Below are 5,680 nucleotides of genomic sequence, written 5' to 3'. Positions count from 1 at the left end.
TACTATTAATAGTAGACTTCCATTGGTTTCTGATAATTGTATTTCTAAGATTTCAAAGTAATTATGTTTGGAATTATACGGAAGAAGTAGAGTTGTGAGATCCTGTTTCTATGATCTTATGATCATCTAATATAGCAAGGAATTGGAATAAATATATTTCAGTTCTTAAGTGAGATAGTTGAGGCAGCCAGGGGCAAGGGAGAAACTGGCCATTGTCTAATGTTGACTCTCCTGCACTGATGAAGCAAAACCAGACAGTTTCTGATTCTCCCTTGGAGATGTTTTTAACACACTTACATACATATATCAAACTCCTAACAAAGTTGACATTACTTTAATATAATCTGTGCTTTCATTTATCCATCTACCATCCAGTCATCCAATAAGTATTTATTATGTGCCTACTATGAAGGAAAGCACTTTGCTGGACACAGCATTACCAAATGCTTCTGTTGAAAAACAATTGCATGTCACTGAAATATGAGTTTATATACTAAAATAAAGCTAATATGGGAAATTAGGAGTTTATTTACACAATGAAAGAGCTTAAATTTAAGGAGCAAATCGTACTCCATTTTCAAAACTGCCTGTTGTTTGTTTGTCTTTTAAAGAACACTTCTTAAGTATCATGCAATTCTGAGTGATGAGTTTCTATTACTAACAAACAAATGTAAAACTACTCCCAAAGACAAGGGGCATCAGCAATGGATTATCTGACTCTCGTTGTGACTTATTTCATTATAAGTGGAATTTTTTTCCTTTGTTAGTTACAGAGATTAAGAAAAGTCTGGTGGCTATATTTTACATAAGCTACAAAAATTAAATTGTTCTCTTAACCATCTATCTAGCTCCTAAGTCTCTCTTCAGAGTCCTGGCTATCTATTATTAATTGCCAGCTAAACATTTTCCTGTTAGTGTTTCACAGGCACAACACACTCAGTACTTATAAAGTTGAACTCTATGTTATCTTCCATAACCTGTCTTCTTGAAGTCTTTCTTGTAATTAACAGTACCACCATCTACCTAGTGTCTCAATCTAGAAATTGGATACTCATCTAGAGCCTGTTTTTGCTGGCACTCCTCATAGTTATTATGTCATCAAGTGCTGTTCATCTTATCTTCTGAATAGATGTAAAATCTTTGCTTCATTATCGCCTCAACTTTATCTTTACTGGACTATTACAAAGGCCTCCAAAATGATCTTCCTGCTTCCGATCTTTCAATACTCTAGTCCATCCTCTATACTGCCATTAAAATTACCTTTTTCTAACTTAAACATGCTTATGTCTCTCTCTCTCTCTCTCTCTCTCTCTGCAAGTCTTTGAATTGGTCTTCCTCAGTAACTGCAGGATTGAGTCCAATTACTTTAGCATAACAACAAGGACCTTTATAATCTGGTCCTAAAAGTTTTTTTTTTTCCCAGGCCCATCTCTCCACAAGTATTATGTGATTTTGCCAAATGAAATTGCTTATCTAAATATCCCATGCATGCTCTTTTTATATTCATGACCACTGAACACGCTTTTTGTCTATAGTTCACTCTTCTGCTTGGCAAACCACTACTTATCTTCCAGGACCTAGCTGAAGTATTACATTCCCTAAAATTTCATCTTTGAAGGCCTCTGGAAGAATGTGTTCCTCTATACTTTGTGCTGGGCTGGTTTTTGTTTTGTTTTTTTGTTTTTTTGTTTTTTTGGCCCTCTAAATCCCATCACCACCATTCTCTACCTGCTCTGGGCCCTTGGATGCTGACCTCTTATAATAACATTAACCAGGTTTTCCTACCCTCTGACTTTGTGGTGGATTTGAACAATGGGAGGCCCTGAAAGAAGCTCAGAAGGGAGAAGAGAGTAAGGTTGTAGTAATATTTCCCTGACTCCCTTCCTCCCAGAACTTGTATTGGCAATGGCTACATCTACTAAGAGTTCCTGTTGGGTAGATCTTCTTTATAGCTAGAGCTCTCTTTCTGAATTTTGGTAATAGCTCCTTTCCTTTGCCTCTTCAGGCCTAGCGGTGGGAGTAATTATTCAGTGTTGATGCTTAATTATTGCTAACTCTGCCTACACTTATGTAAATAAATCCTTTATTAAACTCTCTTTAATCACTCCTTTTGAGTATGCCATCTGTTTTCTGTCCTGACTGGCACACTTCTATGGTACCATTTAGATATCTCTTTAACTGTATTTAACAAGTTGTATTCCAACTATCTTTGCCTACCTATTTCCCCCATTTAAACTCCTTAGAGCAGGTCTGAGTCCAGGGACAGAATCCTTGTGACTAGGTAGAAGAGAGCCTTCCTACTCTAGGCTTTACAAAGACTAGGGTAGGACGTGCAGAGGCCAGAGCAAGGAGGGATTTTTGGAATGTGCAGAAAACCTGAGGGACATGGGAGTAATCTTTGAGAATCAAGTAAGGAACTGGCTGCTTGCCTTGATCAGCGGAGTCCATCTGATTGAAAAGGAAGTCTATACTTAAAAGGAAAACCAGAAAGCAGGACTGAAAAATCTGGCCCAACGAACTAATTAGCTTTGTCAATCTCAATCTAATTAAACTAAAGTCTGAGATGCTTGACCTGGCATTTCAAATTGACATTTGAAATCCACTGATAGAGGGTTCCAAATTTCAGCCAGTGAGGAGATCAAGAACTATGAACTAAAGGGCAGTGACTTGAAGAACTGTGTAAGATTGCTCAGACTTCTACAACTGTTGGAGGTAAGAGCTGGAGGATCTCAATAAATAGTACTTCTTGTTTCTGCCCAAGTTTTTGAAAACCAATTGAGAAATAAAAGATTAAGATGGAGTAAAAATAATAATGAAAATAGAAATGATAGCTCAAACTTCTAGAGCACTTACTTTGTAACAGGCGGTGTTCTAAGTGCTTTATATGTGTTAACCCAATCTTCACCACAATGCTTTGTCCCATTTTGTAGGTGGAGGAATTGAATCACAGGAGGAAGGTTAACTAATTTGCCTAGGGTCACATGGCTGTTATTAAATGGAAAATCTGGAGTCTTTACCAGTTTGGCTCCAGAGTCTACGCACCTAACCACTATACTACATTACTCTTGAGATATATTATAACACATTTATTATAGATAAAACTGATGTTGGGGAACATGATTTGTATCTGTGAACAAGGATTCTTAATAGTGAACCCCTAGTCACAGACAGTACTGAACTTATGCAGGTTTCCTTACATGGCCTGTCTCTGGAAAACTTAGGACATAGAAGGGGAAGGAGGGATGGAGGGTCAGAGGGAGGGAGGGACCGGGAGGCGGGGGGGGGGGGGGGGAGAGAGAGAGAGAGAGAGAGAGAATAAACAGTGGCTTGCCTATGCATGCCCACTTTCTTTTTTCATACTCATCAATCAGATTAAGTAAATTCCCCTCTCCTGGGAGGAAAACAGTTGAAAGCTGGAGGAAGTTTAGGGGTATTACATTAGTGGAGCCCCCCTACCTTGGAAGAAAACATCAGAAATTAGGATGAGAGATTCCCTCTCAATGTTATGTTCCTATGTTTACTACTTATTATTATTACTTTTAGTTCTCAATATCAATGCCACATTGCACTGTAATTGTCTATTTCTATCTCTCTTCCTTCCTCAACTATGCACTTGTTAACAGCAGAAACCCCTTTCTATTAATGTCTGGATCTGCAGCGACTGGCACATGGTATGCACTGGAACAATCATTTGTTAAAAGAAAGGATCAACACATAGATATTTTTCTCTAATTTCAGGAAAATACAGGCTAGGATTGGTTGTTAACACAGAAATAGATTAGCTGCTTCAGAACTTTAGCTCCTTGATTTGAGTTCATCCTCAACCTCTTTAACTCCTGGCTTTTATTTTTAATGTAAGTTCATAGCAGGTGAGCTGAGCAAGCTGAAAGCTTACTGCTGCTGCTGCTATTCATGGCTTATCTGAAAGTGGAAAAAGAAAAGGCGGTAAGGAACAACACAGCCCGGCAGCTTGGCATCTGTCTTGGTTATGCCTTGTCTAGCAGAAAGAGGACTCCGGCTTTGGTGTGATTCAACCTGGTTTTGAAAACCCACATTGCAACTTACTAGCAGTGTGACCTTGAACAGGTGATTCTTGTAACATAGTAGCTATGTTCTCAGTTTTTAGGCAATTTCCTTTTGCGAAAAAGTCAGTCATCTGCTTTTCAGAAAGATTATCATTTGACTGCTTTCATGGAATTATTCATGCCCTAGCCCATGGCCTTTGTTTCTATTTTGAAAATCTGTCTGCTTTATCTTCCAGACATCAGATTCTGCTGTCTGATAGCATGTGACTATCGAGAAATGTGATTATTCCTCTTCTTTAATTTATCCTGTTTTTCTGGTTTGTGATTGTATCTCAATTAACTATTTCCTTAGTTACCGATTAACTTGATGGAATCCAGCTTCATTGACATAATTGTGAACTTTGGCTACCACTAACATCTATTTGAACCACCGTAGCTTGTCCAATTGCCCTGCTATTTTTACTGCATCTTCCAGAACTGCTGAAGCTTACTATTAAGGGTCACTTCAAAATGCGTCGGTTATTTTAGTCTCCCAATACAGTTATCCAAATGTAACACACATTTCCTTGACCAGTCAAGCCTGTGTATTTTATACCTGGTGACACATATTTTTGGGAATGCTATAAAGAATTATCCAAATCCTAAGCATCTAGAGAAACAGTCATTTATAAACCAAGACACAGAAATGAATAATTAAGCAAGACTTAAGCAAGACCCAGTTTTCCAAAACTGGACTCCCACTGTATTACAGGACAACTGCTTGTCAACTTGCTTCCATTTACTCATATTTCCATGATCTTCCTATTCCAGTAAGCCAGATTCATTCTCATTTTCACAGACTGTTGGTTCACAAATTCAGAAACTATTCCCTCAGAAATGCTAAATAATAAGTAACAGTGATATTTGCTCACATTTAGATAGGATTTCACACTTTATAAAATGTTCTGCATCTGTTCTCTCACAAGATTTGAGTTCTAGAACAGAGGATCTTACATGGGTCCATCTTTGAACGACTAGAATAATGATTCTCTGTTTTGTATTTTTGACATCCTTGGTGTGCTTCTGCCTCCAAGGCCACTGCTCATTCATTCGTTCTTGAATTCAACTAACATTTATTACATTTATTGAATCTCCCTCTGTATTAAGCAGTATGCTAGAAATTTGGTAAAAAGTTGAATATAACACAGTTGTTGCATTTAAGCAAGGGAGATATATTTAAAATTAACCAGCAAAAATACAATGGTAAAATACTGAATACAGACTATTTATACAAAGAGCTAAAAGAATATAGCAGAAGGAGAGGTTAATTCTAAACCATTCTTTAAGGTGGCTCAGGCTTCAGAAAAGAGGAAATTAAAAAAAAATCAACATCAAAACAAAACCACAGGGCAAAGTAAGATTAATTTAAATTTATTTAAGTGGTTTTTAAAAAATGCCATGTCATACTTTTTGCTTGGGGTACGTGGGGGACAGTATGACAGGAGGGACCGTTGTGAAATCTAACAAACAAGACAGGGTGTTACAACTTCAAAGAGGTTAGAAATCATTGTCTTAGTATCCTAGAAGTTTAATCACTGGATTATTCAGACCTTGTTACATATAATTTCTAGGCAATGAGTACTGGGAGAAATTTGTGCCAAATAAGCAGAACTAAA

Source organism: Pteronotus mesoamericanus, unplaced genomic scaffold (assembly GCF_021234165.1).
Source record: "Pteronotus mesoamericanus isolate MK-2021 breed Mesoamerican mustached bat unplaced genomic scaffold, CSHL_Meso_final contig_90, whole genome shotgun sequence".
In the NCBI taxonomy this organism is placed as follows: Eukaryota; Metazoa; Chordata; class Mammalia; order Chiroptera; family Mormoopidae; genus Pteronotus; species Pteronotus mesoamericanus.
This window is presented reverse-complemented; position numbering follows the sequence as displayed.